Source organism: Zootoca vivipara, chromosome 11, assembly GCF_963506605.1.
Source record: "Zootoca vivipara chromosome 11, rZooViv1.1, whole genome shotgun sequence".
Lineage (NCBI taxonomy): Eukaryota > Metazoa > Chordata > Lepidosauria > Squamata > Lacertidae > Zootoca > Zootoca vivipara.
The window spans coordinates 54816366-54836593 of NC_083286.1; the positions used below are offsets into that span (position 1 = coordinate 54816366).

Genomic DNA, 20228 nt, shown 5'->3' on the forward strand with positions numbered 1-20228 from the left:
TAGGGCAGCCATTGGATCACAGCACTTATGGCTATAGATCTATCATCTAGTCAGTGGTGGATCTTGGGGTCTCAAATTTCAGTGGCACCTTGTGCGGTTGGATTTGTCTTTACAGGTTAACACTATATATATATATATATATATATATATATATATATATATATATATATATACACACACACACACACACACACACACACACACACACACACAATCAGTCTATGTAGCTAACTGCTGCCTTTTTATATATATTTCAAGGCTCTTATATGTGATTTTCTCTTTTATGGTTTTATTTGTAAAATCCCTAGTAAAGGTTTGATAAGTAAGTAAGGATTTGTCTTTATTCTTTCTTAGTTACACTTGGTTTTCAGGTTTCAGTATCTTATTTCGTGTGTGTGTGTGTGTGTGTGTGTTTTCTCTCTCCCTTCAACTAGGCTGCACCTCGTGTGATGACACCATTGCTAAGTACTGTGCCAGACATAAAATCCACTCAGTTACTTCATATTTATGGCTTTCCAAACGCAAGCTTTAAAAGAAATTCCCGGGGATAAGTAGGATCAGAAAGACACCCAATAATATGTGTGTGCACACGATGGCGAGGAAAGCTGTGCTCCTGGTGGTTTAAATAGCGGGAGATGGCAAGGAAGATGCATTTTCCGGTTTATCTACATTCTTTAGGGAAGAGTTTGATTTCTCTACAGATTCTGAAGTGGCTTCCCAGTTACAGATATGCAATTATCCCAGTACAGGGGGAAAAAAAACCCTGAAGTACAACTTTTTGGATGTGTAAAATCACCAAGCATGCAGCAAATTAACGAGCGGCGGAGGGTGTGTTTTGTGGCAACTGGTTTCCATTTCTGTAATGTCGCTTGCCACCCCAAACTCCAAGCGGTGCCAGATTCCAGGGTTTTCAGGCACTTACCCAGGGTTTGGAATGAGGGACAGCAGAGGCTGTGGTGTCTGTATGATATATGGTTTATTTACACATATACACAACCTGAGCCTAGAATGGAAGGGTTCACAGCATTTACCCTCAAGAGGGTATTGGTTTCAGAAATCAGGCATTGCTCTCCCTTGCAGGCTTCAGCCTGTTTCTTCCTCCAGTTTCCAGCTTACATGCACACACAACTTAGCTCTGGCCTTTGTCTCGTCTAACTAACTACCAATGAGTTGAAGGAGGAGAGCTCACCCATTTGGCATCTGGCACAGAGCCACTTCCTTTGTTACCTTCACGACCCAGATTTAGAGGACTGTTATCACACCAGGACGTTAGCCTGGCTATTCCGGGAATTTGAATCCTGGCTTGGATTTTGACGCTTGCTCTATCCAGAAATTAGAAGGGTCTAAGAACACAGACTAATCCACCCTTAATCAAAAACCTCGCAACACTGTTATGAATCTGTAGCCCGCCTGCCTTATCTGCACCAAAATGTATATTTAACTTACGTTGTGCTTTTTGACATCACCAGGCGATGAGCATCAGGGTCACACGCATGCTCAGCAAACAATGGTGACTTGTATGCATGGAACAACTGCTGTATATCAAACACCGTGGAGCCTAGATAGTGGCCATTGCAGATGCAACCATCCCTGACCACTGGGCATGCTGGTTGAGACTGCTGAGAGGTGGTAAAGTCCCACAGGTTGCTGTTCTCCGGATCACTGTCCCTCCCTCTCTCACATGCCAACATGTTGTCCCCCCACCAAGAAGGGGATTTAGGGCAGTGCAAGCAGTGAGGTTGCACCAGGCATGTACCCAAGCAGGACACCTTCTCAAAACCCGGTAAGCGCTTGTCTGGCTTCGGAAAGGAGGTGGGAGGGCACTGACAGGGCCATAGGCTCCTCCTGCCTCCTTTCCAAAGTCAGGCAAGGGCTTACCGGGCTTTAGGAAGGAGGTAGGAGGGCTCTAGGACCCTGAGCGAGTTTTGTGCCTTCTTCCCCAAGCCCGGCTTAAGCAAGGGCCGGGGAGAGAGCATCAAATGGCCCTGCACAGGGTGAAATATTATGAAGGTCCACCCCTGCCTCACCTGCAGGGTTGCCATATTCCCAAAAGCGAAAATCTGGACAAATCTTGGCAAGGGGGCAAAGTTGTTGAGCTTTTGGGGGGAACATCTCCCCCTTTTTTTCTTTAAAAAAATTGCCCTAGTTGCCGATTCTGTCAAAAGTCCCACTGGACGCCATTTTGACAGTGTCTGGTGAAACCCGGACGTACGGCAACCCGTAAGACCTGGAACGATCAAATTTTGTCCTAGAATTTTGCAAGTTGACATCAAAACACACAAAAGTTGGGATTTGGGGATTATCTGCAAAGAATGCAAGAAACAGCCGGGTTTTCTTCTGTTTTCTCTCTCAATGCAAAGTAACAGCAGCTCAGCTTGGCTCACATGAAGAAGGCCTCTCATTTCCCCCCCCCCTCGAAGTGGCACCGGGGGAGACTGACAGAGGCAGAAAGCAATTATCGGGGTTGAAATCTTGCCAGGCTAACAGGCAGAGACACCTCTCCTCTTCTTCAAGAGCTGCAGGCATGGAATAATTACAACGGGGCACGATCTCCCATTTTGATACCTGTATCCCAGCCACCGACGTCTTGCCCCGGCTGCATCAGCTGTCAGACGGCCTCCTGCTGTGCAAACAACAGGCCAGGTAAGGTCTCAGAAAAACATCTCCCCACAGGTGATCTCCACCTTTGCCTGTGGAAATCAGAAGAGGGGTCTTGGCAGGTGCTGGCCCGGGCTGTTGGATACTTGCCAGATCTCTGCAAGGCTGGAGGTGACTAGCTGGTACCTCGTTGCTTCCTTGCATGGAAACATCTCCTTGGTGGATCCAGAGCTTGGCTCCATGTTCTGCTCAATCTTGCAATAGAGGCTGGTCCATTGGGATGAATGGGGCACTGCCCCACCAAGCTCAGCTTTACCCTCACTTTACCCCACCCCACATTAGTATACCGCTTGATTGTAATAAACCCTCAAAGCAGTTTGCAAAAAGCCATGCAGTTTTAATGTGGATTTTTAAAAATCGATTTGGTTTATTTTCACAAGGTTTGTCCAACCAGTCCAGCAAAGCAGAGGAGGAAATGATAGCTAGCCTTTTTTCCCTCAACAGGGAGGAGGATGGACACAACTAGAATAAGTTGACTCACCTGTTTTCACCTCTCTGCTGTGATACATTATTGCAGTCAAACCAACAAGTCATGTCTTGCTAGAGAGGAACACGAAGGTGCTGAGGCTCACAGAGCTTTGCTGTAAAATTTTGCTAGAGAGAACTCTGTCAGATCACTTCCCTTGTCTGCCTTGTCAGGAAGCTGTAACGCTACATACTTCCTGCCTGGGCAGCCTCCTCTTTCTTCATCATGTCTCCAAGCTGACCACACATGAATGTCTGAGCTCTGCAGCTCTGACACCACTTTGAACTTAGATTTTGGACTTTTGTAACTTAGATAGTAGTTACAAAAGTCCAAAATCCTGCCTTCATTTTGCTACTGTACCTGTTGCTTCAAGACCTAGATTATGTAAGTAAATACTACTTTTACTTCTTCACAAAACAATGTGTGTGAGAGATGGTTATTTTTAAGGGGGAGAAAAGGGGTATTACCAGGAAAATCTAGTCTGCCTTAAAGCATCCTAGACTGTTGTTTCTAGAAGGTTAAATCAACCTTGTATTTGCTTCCAAGTTTAAAGGATGGTACTCTGCTGATCTCACTCACATGAGCAAGGAAGGATAATAACAAAAAAATATATCCTCTCCTGGTGCCTAAATCTATTCCTACACCCTATTCCACCCAATTGGCAAACCCAAAGGGCGATGTGCATTACTCCACATCTGGTAAGCCAGCCCCACTCTGCTGCTGAGCAGGGCCCTGGACTTCTGCCCCCGAGTCTTCCCCTGATACGGTAGTGCTGCTGTGAAAGGTTGGAGGGTTTGTTTCCTGCGCTCTGTAACGGATTAGCCCCAGGAGGGAAGATTTATTACAACCTGGATTAGAAAGAGTTAATCCACCTCCAGCTTAACTGACAGCACATCTTTAGGAGGCGGGACGGTGCCCGGTTTAAAAAGGAGGGAATAACCATTTTGGCAGTTGGGAAGAGGAAGAGTGGGAGTGTGGTGACGAAGAGGGAAGAAGAAGGGTGTGGGGCCAGGATAGTGGTGGTTTAGGTTAGGCTTAGGATAACTTGAAGTTCAAGTCTGACAGAGTTAATGTATAACTGTAACTAATCTTGTAAACTTATGCATCATTAAGAAGAGAAAAACCTACGTTCTCAAGAAAATAAAATTCATCTCCTTTATGTGCCAAAGAGTATCATCTTGGTTATTCCAGCAGCGTATTAGAACTCACAGAGGTGGAGACTCAGAAAAGGGCAAAACTTACCTAAGGAAAAGGGGATAGTTTGTGTCCTAGAGTCATACAGGAAGGGCAGTATGGTGAAAACCTAGAGTGCCACAAGTTTGCCAGGGTGATATGGCAGACTGATACAGTGGGGATCTGAGTTGAGGGAGTCCTTGTTCTGTAGGCAAGAGGTTGTTCATTCAAATAGCCCTGAGTGTTTGTGAGATCAGGCCACGAAAGCTGGAATTAGACTCTCTATAATGAGAAGCCCGGAATTGAGGGGTTTAAGGCGTAAGGAATTGAGTGGGGATTGCTTTACCCCTGTACCCTTTTGTCTCATAATCTATTGGCAACGTCAGCGAGGGGGTTTGTCGCACGCTCCCCTTCTTTTTTACAACTTTCAGTTTTTGGTTTTAACAGTCTAACCGCTGCTCGTAGTTCAGCCCTTGGGGCATGTGTGCTATGGAAATATGCAATTAATACTGCAGCAATCATAATTGCTAATTATTAAACCAATGCAACCTTTGCTCCTCCCCTCCTTTATTTTTTTGCGTGGCCTAGTTCTGTAATGTAACGTGATCTTAAATAACAGGGGAAGAGTGGCTGGTGGCTGAGCAATGTTCCTAGACAGGGAGAGATCTTAAAGAGCTGTGGATGACAAAGCAAAGGCTCTCTCCATAATTCAGAAATAATCACAAACATTTATTATAATACTACATTTTATCAGTGTGAAGTGGAGGCAAGGGAGGCCAATGGCCCATGTAAGGTCAAGAAAGGGCACTCCAGCTCCCAACCTGGTCAGTGGTCAGGGCTAGAGATAGACAAGACTGTCAGTGTCCATTTCTGTCATGTTTTTATTTTCCCTACATCTCCACCTCAGATTGTAAAATCGGTTTTTTTTAACTTCTCATGGAAAATCAACAGCATTTCTCCTAATAAACACATATCTGTATGCAATTTTGCCCAGTACAAGTTTGCAAACAAGTTTCCCATACAGAATGCTTGTCTTCATATTATTTCCACTGCTATATTCGTGGTTATGCACACTTTGGCCTAGTATATTTCTTGGTTGCAAAATTCAGAGAAGTGCAGATTTTACAAGGATAACTATGTTTTGGTCCGCATATTGTTTCAGGAGTTATGAACTGGCTTGACTTGCCTGAACCAAACTCCCCCCCTTCCTAGTTAAGAGATGGTTTTGACACTGAAGGAGTGTTGACTGGATCATAGAATCACAGAACTGTAGAACTGGAACAGACCAAAAAAGTAATCTAGTATTGTTGTTGTTGTTGTTTAGTCGTTTAGTCGTGGCCGACTCTTCGTGACCCCATGGACCAGAGCACACCAGGCACTCCTGTCTTCCACTGCCTCCGGCAGTTTGGTCAAACTCATGTTCGTAGCTTCAAGAACACTGTCCAACCATCTCGTCCTCTGTCGTCCCCTTCTCCTAGTGCCCTCAATCTTTCTCAACATCAGGGTCCTTTCCAGGGAGTCTTCTCTTCTCATGAGGTGGCCAAAGTATTGGAGCCTCAGCTTCACGATCTGTCCTTCCAGTGAGCTCTCAGGGCTGATTTCCTTAAGAATGGATAGGTTTGATCTTCTTGCAGTCCATGGGACTCTCAAGAGTCTCCTCCAGCACCATATCTAGTATAACTCTCTGCAAGTCAGGAACCACAACTAAAGAATCCCCACCCCTTGTCTGAGGGGTCATTTTGTGGGGGTGTTGGCAAGGGTGTGTGTATTGAAGTTATTTACTATTCCATAAAATGGTGTATAATTTTAATTTTGCTGGTTTTTGTTCAAGTTACTGTGAAAAATATGTGAACACATGACAAAGGCTTGTATTTTTTCCACTGCAAAGATTGGGACTAGCTTTTGGGACTGAGTCACAGGTCTTTGGATAGAATTTCATAGTGTTTCCTTATGAAGCAGCTCAGACTACTCACAAGCTGTTTTTCAAGCAGCCCCAGATCCCTCTGGGCATTGCCCAAGATTCAAGCAAAGCTGGAAATAGAGGGGGACAGAGTTTATTTCGATTTTTAGCTGAAAAGGGTGGTTTTCAACAAAGATATGTTCTGGAGCCTTATACTGTGATCAGTATACGTAAGAAGGGAAATATATAACTGAGACAGTGTATTATTTATTGTTTTTGTAACACTTAAATCAAGTTTCTGCAAGTGAAGCTTTGAAACTTGGATTCTTGTGATGGAGATTTATTTTTTTCCATACAAGAGACCAGATCAGAGAGAACTTCCACTGCCAATATTAATAACTCGCAAGCGGGTGGGGGAGTTTGGCAAGGGGTGGGAGTTTGCCGGTGGGGATGGCAAGCGACATGAGTGAGGGTGCAGCCCCTAGTTTATATCCACACATGTAAATAGCTGAATTTTCCCAGTAGTGATGTATGGAAGTGGGAGCTGGACCATAAAGAAGGCTGATCGCCGAAGAATGGATGCTTTTGAATTATGGTGCTGGAGGAGACTCTTGAGAGTCCCAGGGACTGCAAGAAGATCAAACCTCTCCATTTTGAAGGAAATCAGCCCTGAGTGCTCACTGGAAGGACAGATCCTGAAGCTGAGGCTCCAATACTTTGGCCACCTCATGAGAAGAGAAGACTCCCTGGATGCTGGGAAAGATTGAGGGCACTAGGAGAAGGGGACGACAGAGGACGAGATGGTTGGACAGTGTTCTCGAAGCTATGAACATGAGTTTGACCAAACTGCGGGAGGCAGTGGAAGACAGGAGTGCCTGGCATGCTCTGGTCCATGGGGTCACGAAGAGTCGGACACGACTAAATGACTAAACAACAACAGCAATATGTCAGAGATATCAAATCTGTGGCCCTCCAGATGTTGTGGACTAGGCAACATGGCCAGGAGTCAGAGATGATGGAAGATGGAGTCTAGTGACATCTGAAGGGCGACACTGACCTAGGTGCTTAATTCTGGAGTCATCACCTGGATCAATATAAAGATAAAATAAAGGGCATGAGAAAATGTAGTTGGTAAGTACTAAAGAGCAAAGTGTGTCAGCTTGTTCCATCTGCCTTTCTGTTTGATTCTCACAAAGAAGATGTGTAGATGAAAAGCCACAAGGCTCTCTCTCCTGTTTAGCAGAGGTGGAAGAAGTGTCCATTTCTCCCGCAAAGGCAATGTGAAAGCAAAATCAAGCGGGCTTATGATAAGATATGAAAGACTTAGAAGTGAGCTGGGAAGCTGGCTTTTAACGGTGGCCCCAGGTGGCAGAAGGCACATCTATTGTGCATCTATTGTAGTACAGTAACTACTTTCTCTTGCTTATTGCTTTGATAAAAGGTGGTCCTGGCACCTTTGCACCTGGCACAATGATAAAGGGCAAAATGCCCATCATGAACAGTCTGATGCCAACTGGTGCTAAAATACTGCCAGTGAGCAGCGCACTACAGAACCCCTAGGCTCTAGGTCAGAGCACAGCCCCTTTAATAGATCAGCTTGATCTTTAATAGATCAGGCTTGAGGTGGTCTTCAGGACCCTCACCATAATCATCTCTGCTCTGCTGGACTAAATGACTGCCATTTTGAAGATTCTGGCTACAGCTGCCAAATACAGGCTCAGTCCCTGAATTTGCAGAAGAGGAGCCTGGAGGTGGACCTGGAGCATACTGGAACATGCATATTTTGTTGGCTTCTTTAATGTTAGAAAAGAAATCTCAAGACTCTCTTAACTGCTCTCTAAGGTAAAGGTAAAGGGACCCCTGACCATTAGGTCCAGTCGTGACCAACTCTGGGGTTGCGCGCTCATCTCGCATTATTGGCCAAGGGAGCCGGCGTATAGCTTCCAGGTCATGTGGCCAGCATGACAAAGCCGCTTCTGGCAAACCAGAGCAGCACATGGAAATGCCATTTACCTTCCCGCTGTAGTGGTTCCTATTTATCTACTTGCACTTTGATGTGCTTTCGAACTGCTAGGTTGGCAGGAGCTGGGACCAAGCAACGGGAGCTCACCCTGTTGCAGGGATTCGAACCGCCGACCTTCTGATCAGCAAGCCCTAGGCTCAGTGGTTTAACCACAGCGCCACCTGGGTCCCTAGGGCAAGGTTATTTCCAGTTTTTTCCTTGTATCGGCTTTCTGGAGTATAAGCCCCTTGGCGAAGGGGACCATCAAACCTGCTCTTTCCAAAGCACCATGTACATTGCCAGGGTTAAATCAACCAGTAATTGGTGGCATGCAGTGCTTGTTGTAAGCAGCAGTGTAATAACTGCTTCAGAAGTGCAGGATCCTTTCATGATAGTTCCAGCCACGTCTACCTCATAGCCCAATCCCTTCTAAAATGATTACAAGGTTCAAAGATACGATGATCTTACAGTAATAATAATTAGGGATCCATTGCAATGAAAAATGCAGATCTCGGTGTGTTGCCTTTCAGCAAGATAATTTCTGTGCATATAGATGGGCAAATGATTTGGAGTACTCCAATTATCATCTTTTGGAGTGATGTCAGTTTTGTTTTCTATGAAGTTCCACTGTAGGAAACAGAACTTGCACATTATTCTCTTGAAATGGAAGTGCCTTGTCTTGTGCTAAATCCTTAGCTTTGGAACATACAGTGAGGAAAAAGCCTCCCTTTTTGTGCTGATTGGGTGGTTGTAGGGTGCTAGAGACAGAAATAATCGACCCCCCGAAACCCCAGACCAGAGCAGACTCATTGAAATGAATGAGCATGACTGGCATAGGTCCATTAATTTCAATGGGTTTGCTCTGTGTAAAACTGCATTGGTTACAGCCCCATGTCTTAAAAAAGCATATTATCATAGAATTGTAAATTCGGAAGGGACCATGAGGATCATCTAGTTCAACTCCCTGCAGTGCAGGAATATTTTGCCCAACGTGGGTCTCGAACCCATGACTCTGAGATTAAGAATCTCGTGCTCTACTGACTAAGCTATGCCTCTGACTACCAGTTGCTGGAAACTGAGGGAAGTGAGAGTCCTGTAGCACTCAGGTCTTGTTTGCAGGTTCCCTATGGGCATCTGGCTGGCCACCGTGAGAATATAAGGATATTCATGGGGTAAATATTTAATGTACAATGAAACATATATGTATTATGTCTTACATATATAGGATAATGTATATATTGTCATTTCATGGGATAAGTCAGTTAATCTATCTATCTATCTAAATGTAAAAGGTCCATGTTTGTGTTTTATGACCTTTCTCCGCAACCGCTTGACCGATTGCATTGATATTTGGACACAACATCACATGCTAATATCCGAGGGTTTGCATACCGTTTGCGTAGACAGATGTCGCACCTACAGCAGGTAAAGCAGGTAAAACCCACTGTTTCCGAACACGAAACTCAGACAGCCGGGGATGCTGGGAGCACAGGAGAGGTTGCACAACAGCGGCCTCTAGCGGTGGCTACACTGGTACTGCAGGTAGGAAAGCTTCCCTCTCCACAACATCTCGGCTCAGCTTTGCAGACTAGGCTGAGTAGAGGTGGGGGCTCTCCTGGGTGGGGGGTGGGGGATTAGTGGGCGGGAAAGGTCATGGGTCAGGACAGTGTGGGGCCAATCACAGGGATGAGCCACAGCAACGCGTGGCTGGGCCAGCTAGTGTACTATATATACATAATAGTATTAAGATCTTCAAAATAGTATTATGCTCTTCAAAGGACAAGCCTTCCATTGAGGAGTCATGAGAAGCTCCCTTAAACTGAATCAGCCCATTTCCCCATCTCACGCAGTATTGTCTACACCGATTTGGCGATGGTCCTCCTCCGAACTTTCAGACAGGAGATGCCAGGAATTGAAACTGGGAGCTTTTGGGGGGCAAATCAGATGCTCTACCACTGAGCTGTGGCCTTTGCCCCCTCCATGAGGCTACAAGAGCCAGTTGCCAGAAGGAGTGCAGAAGAAGACCTTGGGCAAAGGTCCCCGAAACACTCCTCCATACGGATGCTGCCCATGGAACAAAAGCGCTGGCAGGGCCTGGAATTTGCTAGGAACTGACGACGGTCTTGGAGAGCGGCAGATGGTCTAGGAAAGTAGACCGTTAATCCAGCCAAATTATGGCAACAGATGTTTCAAGATGTTTGCATTCAGATTCAAACTGTTAGCCCACTTGGATATACCACTTCCCTTATTAATTAATAAAAGACACACAGGCTCACAAAAATCTGGCGCCCACAGTTGCCTGCCAAAATTTCCACGGCTGGGTGTTGCTGCTGTTTCTTTTTTACGGGCCCTTTCCTTTCCACTCTGGCTCCTTGGCGCTTTTTTTTTGTTCCTTTGGATGGATGAGCTTGAACGTTAGAGCAAAGAAAAGTGTGTGCACGCAGGAAAGAGAAACAGCAACAAAGACCGCAGCCGTGCACCGGCTCGACATATTTGCGCAGGCTACAAAATAGTTAAAAGGAATTGCGGGGGGTGGGGGGGTGGGGTCGGCTTGAACCCCGGCGCCGCTCCGTGCGCCTGGGTAACAGCGGGATGCACCGCAGGAAAGATTGCTGGACTGTAATGATGTGCCCTTGCCATATGGAAATGCCCACTAGCCCAGCCGCAATGTCCTCTCCGGTGCGCAGAAGGGAGATGTGGCTTCAGTGGGAAGAGGGAGCATTATTAATGCCTTTGCCTCGGGGATGGAAGCAGATAATGGATGGTGGGACATAGGCTGTGCTTTGTCATCAAACGAGGGGCCTGAATGATGGGGCACGCTGGAATATTATCAGTCATCCCTTGATCAAGATGTAATACCATCAAAGTCCTTTTTCTCCTCTCCCTCCGCACCAGCGAGTGGTTTGCTGTGCACCAGCGGCAGCAGCAGCTGTAGACTGGACTGTATTAAGGTGCTGTCATTGGCAGGTTTTTCTTTTTCTTTAAGAAAACCCAACAGCAATTCAGGCACCCAGAATGCACACCAGATCTCCATTGTCCACACTAGAAAACTGCTCAGGCCTGTGGTGTGATGCTCTTGGAAATCGCACATGGGGGTGGTGGGGGTAGCTCTGTATGCAATCTGGTCCAATCCTCTGCCCAGACCAGGAAACACACAGAGCTGTTCTAGATTCAGATTCAAGCCCTATCCCTTTAAAGCATTATTATCTCTCTAAGCGGTCATGGCTTCCCCCAGAGCATTCTGGGAGCTGTAGTTTGTTAAGGGTATGGAGAGTGGTTACAATTCTCATAGTGGTTTATCAATCAATCCCTCTTCCTGGGAAGAGGTTGTGGCCCTTGCCAGAGTGCCAGGGCCCTGGAAATCTGCCCAGCAGGCTCTTAGGTGCCGACACCAACCTTGCCTTCATGTTTAAAACAATGTAAATTTGCGCCACTGCAACCATGTGCGCAACTCACGCTGATCGTATGGAAGGTTGACTTCAATGCAAATAGTGAGCGAATTGCATGCAGCAGGAACCTGTGTGCATGAAATGGCTTTGCATATGGAATGACTGTTGGATTGGGGGGTACAGGGATACTATGGGGTTCTTTTCTGGGTGGTGAGAGGAAAGAGAGAGAGAGTTGAATGCTTTCATCACGTGTTTCTAATTGTTAGTTGCCTTGAGCCTCTGTGGATAAGAGAGGTTATTTATTTTTAATTAAAGATGAGCACCCCAAGTCAGCTAAGGAGATGCGTACATATAAGCAGGGTTTGGCACCCATGTTAATTGCTGCATCAGAAACTGCAGACATAAACTGGATGCACAACCAAATGTTCCTTAAGATGTATATCAAGGTGTGGGTCCTACCTGTCCAGCGGGAGGCATATTCTAAGGTGTGTCTGAATGCAAAGTCCCATCCACATTCTGGTGCAGGGCTAGAGCTGTATTAAAGGTAAAGGGACCCCTGACCATTAAGTCCAGTTGTGACCGACTCTGGGGTTGTGGCGCTCATCTCGCGTTATTGGTCGAGGGAGCCGGTGTACACCTTCCGGGTCATGTGGCCAGCATGACAAAGCCACTTCTGGCAAACCAGAGCAGCACATGGAAACGCCGTTTACCTTCCCGCTATAGTGGTTCCTATTTATCTACTTGCACTTCGTGCTTTCGAACTGCTAGGTTGGCAGGAGCTGGGACTGAGCAACAGGAGCTCACCCTGTCGCAGGGATTCAAACCGCCAACCTTCTGATCGGCAAGCCCTAGGCTCTGTGGTTTAACCCACAACGCCACCCATAGGGGGATGAAATTTTGAGTCAGGCGGTGCATACAGTTCAGTCCATCTTCCAGTCTGGTTATGAACCTCCCCCTCCCAACAGGGCCAGGTTAAGACATTTAGAGGCCCTACGCACTGTTAAGATTACAGTGTCCCCATATGCAATTCAAAATAAAGACTATGCTAAATCCTAAAATAAAATTTTAAAACCAAATGAAGCATAGATTCATTACAGCAGATGATGGAACCTGATTTCCTTGCATTATTTTGATGTTTGTTAGTAGGATGCCCCAATTTAGGTGGGGATAAGTAATAAAAAGAGAACATAAAAATGGAGGAAGGGTGTAGAGTGTTGTTGTTGTTTAGTCGTTTAGTCGTGTCCGACTCTTCGTGACCCCATGGACCATAGCACGCCAGGCACTCCTGTCTTGCACTGCCTCCCGCAGTTTGGTCAAACTCATGTTCGTAGCTTCGAGAACACTGTCCAACCATCTTGTCCTCTGTCGTCCCCTTCTCCTAGTGCCCTCAATCTTTCCCAACATCAGGGTCTTTTCCAAGGATTCTTCTCTTCTCATGAGGTGGCCAAAGTATTGGAGCCTCAGCTTCACGATCTGTCCTTCCAGGGAGCACTCAGGGCTGATTTCCTTAAGAATGGATAGGTTTGATCTTCTAGCAGTCCATGGGACTCTCAAGAGTCTCCTCCAGCACCATAATTCAAAAGCATCAATTCTTCGACGATCAGCCTTCTTTATGGTCCAGCTCTCACTTCCATACATCACTACTGGGAAAACCATAGCTTTAACTATACGGACCTTTGTCGGCAAAGTGATGTCTCTGCTTTTTAAGATGCTGTCTAGGTTTGTCATTGCTTTTCTCCCAAGAAGCAGGCGTCTTTTAATTTCGTGACTGCTGTCACCATCTGCAGTGATCAAGGAGCCCAAGAAAGTAAAATCTCTCACTGCCTCCATTTCTTCCCCTTCTATTTGCCAGGAGGTGATGGGACCAGTGGCCATGATCTTGGTTTTTTTGATGTTGAGCTTCAGACCATATTTTGCGCTCTCCTCTTTCACCCTCATTAAAAGGTTCTTTAATTCCTCCTCGCTTTCTGCCATCAAGGTTGTGTCATCTGCATATCTGAGGTTGTTGATATTTCTTCCGGCAATCTTAATTCCGGCTTGGGATTCATCTAGTCCAGCCTTTCGCATGATGAATTCTGCATATAAGTTAAATAAGCAGGGAGACAATATACAACCTTGTCGTACTCCTTTCCCAATTTTGAACCAATCAGTTGTTCCATATCCAGTTCTAACTGTAGCTTCTTGTCCCACATAGAGATTTCTCAGGAGACAGATGAGGTGATCAGGCACTCCCATTTCTTTAAGAACTTGCCATAGTTTGCTGTGGTCGACACAGTCAAAGGCTTTTGCATAGTCAATGAAGCAGAAGTAGACGTTTTTCTGGAACTCTCTAGCTTTCTCCATAATCCAGCGCATGTTTGCTATTTGGTCTCTGGTTCCTCTGCCCTTTCGAAATCCAGCTTGCACTTCTGGGAGTTCTCGGTCCACATACTGCCTAAGCCTGCCTTGTAGAATTTTAAGCATAACCTTGCTAGCGTGTGAAATGAGCGCAATTGTGCGGTAGTTAGAGCATTCTTTGGCACTGCCCTTCTTTGGAATTGGGATGTAGACTGATCTTTTCCAATCCTCTGGCCATTGCTGAGTTTTCCAAACTTGCTGGCATATTGGGTGTAGCACCTTAACAGCATCATCTTTTAAAATTTTAAATAGTTCAGCTGGAATATCATCACTTCCACTGGCCTTGTTATTAGCAATGCTTTCTAAGGCCCATTTGACTTCACTCTCCAAGATGTCTGGCTCAAGGTCAGCAACCACACTACCTGGGGTGTATGAGACCTCCATATCTTTCTGGTATAATTCCTCTGTGTATTCTTGCCACCTCTTCTTGATGTCTTCTGCTTCTGTTAGGTCCTTACCACTTTTGTCCTTGATTATGGTAATCTTTGTACGAAATGTTCCTTTCATATCACCAATTTTCTTGAACAGATCTCTGGTTTTCCCCATTCTATTGTTTTCCTCTATTTCTTTGCATTGCTCATTTAAGAAGACCCTCTTGTCTCTCCTTGCTGTTTTTTGGAAATCTGCATTCAGTTTCCTGTATCTTTCCCTATCTCCCTTGCATTTTGCTTGCCTCCTCTCCTCCGCTATTTGTAAGGCCTCGTTGGACAGCCATTTTGCTTTCTTGCATTTCCTTTTCCTTGGGATGGTTTTCATTGCTGCCTCCTGTATAATGTTACGAGCCTCCATCCATAGTTCTTCAGGCACTCTGTCCACCAAATCTAAATCCTTAAACCTGTTCCTCACTTCCACTGTGTATTCATAAGGGATTTGATTCAGATTGTATCTTACTGGCCCAGTGGTTTTTCCTACTTTCTTCAGTTTAAGCTGGAATTTTGCTATAAGAAGCTGATGATCTGAGTTACAATCAGCTCCAGGTCTTGTTTTTGCTGACTGTATAGAGCTTCTCCATCTTTGGCTGCAGAGAATATAATCAATCTGATTTCGATGCTGCCCATTTGGTGATATCCATGTGTAGAGTCGTCTCTTGTGTTGTTGGAAGAGAGTGTTTGTGATGACCAGCTTGTTCTCTTGACAGAACTCTATTAGCCTTTGCCCTGCTTCATTTTGAACTCCAAGGCCAAAACTTGCCAGTTGTTCCTTTTATCTCTTGATTCCCTACTTTAGCATTCCAATCCCCTGTAATGAGAAGAACATCCTTCTTTGGTGTCATTTCTAGAAGTTGTTGTAGGTCTTCATAGAATTGGTCAATTTCACTTTCTTCACTTTCTTCACTTTCTTCAGCACCAATTTCACTTTCTTCAGCACCAGTAGTTGGTGCATAAACTTGGATTACTGTGATGTAGAGTGTAAGGAGATGTAACAAAGTTCTGACTTCCCCTGATGATTACTTCAGTGCTTAAAAAAACCAACAACCAAAGCTAACATTAAAAAAATTCTCAATTTTTGTATGCACCTGTTTCCTGGTGCCCTAACATGTGCTTAGTCTGCCTATTTGTTAATCCATCACTGAGCTCACTACTCACTGTAAACTGCCCTGTGATCCTTGTCCTGCTTTTGTTGCACTATACTGCCCCTTCCAGACGGCAATAATGCGGTAATATTGGGAAAACTCTGCAGAACAGCTGATAAAGTGCAGGATAAACCCATCACTAATTGCATCAATGGCAAGTTTGCTTAAACTCGGGTTAAGTTTATAAAAAGGACTTGCTGTTGAACCTTTTATGTTTTAATTGGACGTCACTGGGTATACTGGATGCTTCTTTTAGGAAAATTCCATGTGAGCAGCAATGAACTACATTTGTAGGGTAGCTGTAAAAGAGAGTCTCCCCTATTATTTACTGAATGGTCTCCTTTATAAACATTGGGGGGATAATTATTTAAATCAGAGGTTTTCAACCTTTTTGGGTCCACAGCTCCCTTGACCAACTACATTCTTTCTGCGGCACCCCTGTGGGGCTCAGGAGCCCAGTTATGTCACCCCTTGCCTGCAGAGCTTGCAGCCTCTCACCTTTTTTGAACACCCACCCTTGTAGAGTGTGCCTTCACCCTCCTCTCCTCTCTCCTCTCCTTCCGGAGTGCTCTGGGCAGCTACTGCCGCTGCCCCTGGTCTCTGAGCTGCCTCCCCTGCCCCAAAGAGAGGTGCTTCCCACTGCCCCACCCCCTGGCTAGCCCCAGAGCCACCATTTCTCTAGGGAGCTTGTATCCAGGGCTGCTGGAACAAACAGCCACACAAGCCTTTGGGAGGCAGAGACATGAGAGAGAATGCGAGGAGAGAGGGAAGGAAAGAGAGACAGAGGCCGGTGTTGCACCCAAGGGTGCCACGGCACCCTGGTTGGAAACCACTGATGCATCTCTCTGAGTATTACTTATTGGCCAATAGCTGGAGTAGCTTTGGATAGTCTTGGTAGCAAAGTGGCTCCTTTTGTTTTTGCGCTGACATCTGTATGGCACAAGTTCTTTGAAACGGAAGTGTTTTGATTTGTTTTCAGTGACAAATGAATGTGTGCCGGCATTTGTCATTTCCCCCAAATTGCAATTTTGGTATGACTTACGACCTAAGGGAAAAATAAATAAATAAACAAGCTTGCTATGCTAATTACTAATGAAGATCAGAGGAACAGGAGGAAAGAAGGAAAGGAGAGAGAGAGAGAGAGAGAGAGAGAGAGAGAGAGAGAGAGAGAGAGAGAGAGAGAGAGAGAGAGAGAGAGAGGTAAAGAGACAGGCTGGTGGTGAACACAGCCTGCTTCTACGTCAGGCATCCCCAAACTTTGGCCCTCCAGATGTTTTGGACTACAATTCCCATCATCCCTGACCACTGGTCCTGTTAGCTAGGGATCATGGGAGTTGTAGGCCAAAACATCTGGAGGGCCGCAGTTTGGGGGTGCCTGTTCTACGTCATCAAGGCAAAGTGGATGAGTGAAGAAAATGGACTAATTTGATAGCACTATAAATCTTGTACAGGTGTTTGGGGATTACAGGGTTAACTTGTTAAACCTGGCCTACTCAGGGATCAAACCTGAAGGTGGTAGAGTCACTGAGGGTGGTGTGGTTGGCATGGAGTCATTGCCAGCTGATGAAGAAAGACCATCTAGCTTTTTGGAATTTGTGGACTGGCCACCATGTAGCCATTTGGGTATACATATTGGGGAATCGGATGAAAGGATGAGCAGATCAAGGTGTGGTGTCAGGTTACAAAGGAAACACTCGCTAGGCTGGAAAGGATGTAAGAAGTGGCAGGTCTTTAGCTAGGGAATATGTCTAGATCAGGGTGATCCAGTGGGCAGCCCAAGGGCTGCACATGGCTGAACTATGGCCATTCATGTGCAAGAACCAGCACATAAACTTGGGATAACTTTAGGTATTTTCACAGCAATGGCTTCTGCAGGCACAGCTAAAATCACCTTAGCCACTAGTATCCTCATTGTTGAATATCTAACAGACAATTGTGTTTGACAGAACACCACACAGGCCTTTAACATCAACATATAATATGAATAGAAATCCAGGTTCATGCTTATTCAGAAAATTCAGTAAGGGTCTCTCTTTACAGCCCTATGGTTACTCAGGAATGTTGTGTGTGTTCTGGGTGGTTTGACTGGTCAACTCTTTAATAAAATAGTCTTTATCCATGGAATTCTTTTGATTTTGCAGCACACACACAGATCTTCTTCTGCCCATGAAAACCGACCCATTCATTTCAATGGACTTTGTACCCTGGTAGGGTTCCACCTTGGGTTTAACAGAGATGCCTGTGTCCTGCCTGCACTTCCTATTAAAGATACATTTGCGTTCCCAGAAATCAGGTGACAAATGCAGAGATTCATTTCCTCCTGCTCAGAACAGCTCTGCACTCATCTGAACGGAAGCTCTGTGGAGGCAGGATCCCTCCATGGAAGTTAATGGAGATACCTGCATGTGCACGAGAGGTCCACAGTGTTAAGATGTGTGCGCTCTTGGTAATTTTTACCGAGTGCCGAACCGCAACTGCAGCCGATCCGTTCCAAAAATGCCACTTCCAAACCAAGTTGTTGAGATTTGCTTCTTCCCCTCGATGAGTTGCAATGATATTTCCTCTTTTCTCTCGGCGGGGGTGCAATCAGCAGATGTGTCAAATGACTTGCGTGAGCCGCAGTACATCATCTCTTCTGAAGTATGTACATTGAAGGTATCAATAGTAAGATTTACTCGCTCGCGTGGCCCCAAGAGATATATCCCAGGGCTTAGTTAAAGATCATTGCCTCTATTCATCATCTCGTCACTGATTCCAGCATCTCTCTAATCTCTAGACGATTCTATCGGGAGCAAGCGCTTTGGTACCAAGGAGAGGAGGTGGGGGAAGAACCAGGGAGACAGGACTCCGGAGTTGCCCTCTGGAGTTTGGCTGTTGATTTCTAGACTTCACTTCCTGTGGGAATGCTTAAAAATGTACTTGAATGTAGGGAGGGGTGACTATTCTTTTTCTATCCCGCTCACTGTCTTAAGTGCACTTCTCCACATTTCCACATCAGTTTATAGTGTTTTTCTTTCAGAATTTTGATGCTCACCTCTCCTAACACACACATTTTTACATGCAATGTGCGCCTTTTTGCAAACCGATTTCCCCTAACGCGATGCAATTTTGCATGTTATTTTTGCCAGTGTATTCATTTACACACCCACTTTGCCCTAGTACAGTCAAACCTCAGTTGTTGAACGTAATCTGCTCCGGAAGCCCGTTCGGCTTCCGAAATGTCCGACAACCGAGTCACGGCTTCTGATTGGTTGCAGGAGCTTCCTGCACTCAAGCGGAAGCCGCATTGGACATTCAGCTTCTGAAAAACGTTTAAAAAGCGGAGCATTTGCTTCCGGGGTTTCGGCATTTGGGGGCCTAAATGTTCCAAAGAGGTTTCTTTGTATCACAGTACTAGGGTGAAGAGCAGCACTGCAAAATTCAGAGAATCATAGAATCACAGAGTTGAAATGGTAAATCCAAAATCCTAACAGCAGACTAAGGTTGAACCTAAATTGAATTTAAGGGAAGATTATAAGGATGTCATATGGAGGAGGGAGAAAGATTGTTTTCTGCTGCTCCAGAGAAGCGGACACGGAGCAGGTGGGATTCAAACTTCAAGAAAGAAGATTCCACCTAAACATTAGGAAGAACTTCCTGACAGTAAGAGCTGTTTGACAGTGGAATTTGCTGCCAAGGAGTGTGGTGGAGTCTCCTTCTTTGGAGGTCTTCAAGCAGAGGCTTGACAGGCATATGTCAAGAATGCTTTGATGGTGTTTCCTGCTCGGCAGGGGGTTGGACTGGATGGCCCTTGTGGTCTCTTCCACCTCTATGATTCTATATGTAAATGGAATATAAGAATTGTGCGATACAATAAGATGAACATACATAGATTACGGAGAGAATAATTGGAAGTCAGTTAAAAGAAGACATAAATGAATGATTTTTATTCTTCTAATTTTTTTGTTTTGCTTTGTTTTGTTTTCTTGTTTTTGTTTTTTGTGATTGCATTTTTGGTTGTATGAATAGATCTTCAGAATGTGCTGTTTTTTGGTCTGAAATAGTGTATGTGTATGTTGAGTGTTTATGTTTTTAAAGAGAGAAATTAATAAAATTTAAATTAAAAGCAAAAGAATCACAGAGTTGAAAGAGGCCCTGAGGATCCTCTATTCCAACCCCCCTGCAATGCAGGAATATGCAGCCGTCACACACGGGGATCGAACCTACAACCTTGGCGTTATCAATGTGGATTGTCAAGAATGGCTGCATTTCAATTCACGTATTGTTTCAAAAAATGCAAATTTCAGTAAGTTTGCCTTTAAATGAGAAGTGAATAAACTTTCTCCCATGTTTTATCTCCACTCTCAGAGGCATTATTCCTCTGAATACTATGAGCTGGGAACAACAAGTGTGTGGAGAGTGCTGTTGCCTCTCAGGTCCTGCTTGCAAGTTTCCCATTAGGGCATCTGGTTGGCCAGGGACACGGGTGGTGCTGTGGTCTAAACCACCGAGCCTCTTGGGCTTACCGAGAAGGTCAGTGGTGCAAATCCCCACAACGGGGTGAGCTCCTGTTGCTCTGTCCCAGCCCCTGCCAACTTAGCAGTTCAAAAGCACACTAGTGCAAGTAGATAAATAGGTATCGCTGCGGCGGGAAGGTAACCAGTGTTTCCGTGCGCTCTGGTTTCTGTCAT

General features: G+C 45.3%; 1 long non-coding RNA gene across 1 annotated transcript in view; it reads left to right on the forward strand.

Annotated features, from left to right (window-relative positions):
* The first annotated feature begins 260 nt into the window (after positions 1 to 260).
* LOC118077209 (uncharacterized) overlaps positions 261 to 20228 on the forward strand; it is a 110832-nt gene continuing 90864 nt past the window's right edge. The window contains exon 1 of the long non-coding RNA XR_004691616.2: positions 261 to 3508. This is a non-coding gene — a long non-coding RNA (uncharacterized LOC118077209). The remainder of the gene's footprint in view (positions 3509 to 20228) is intronic.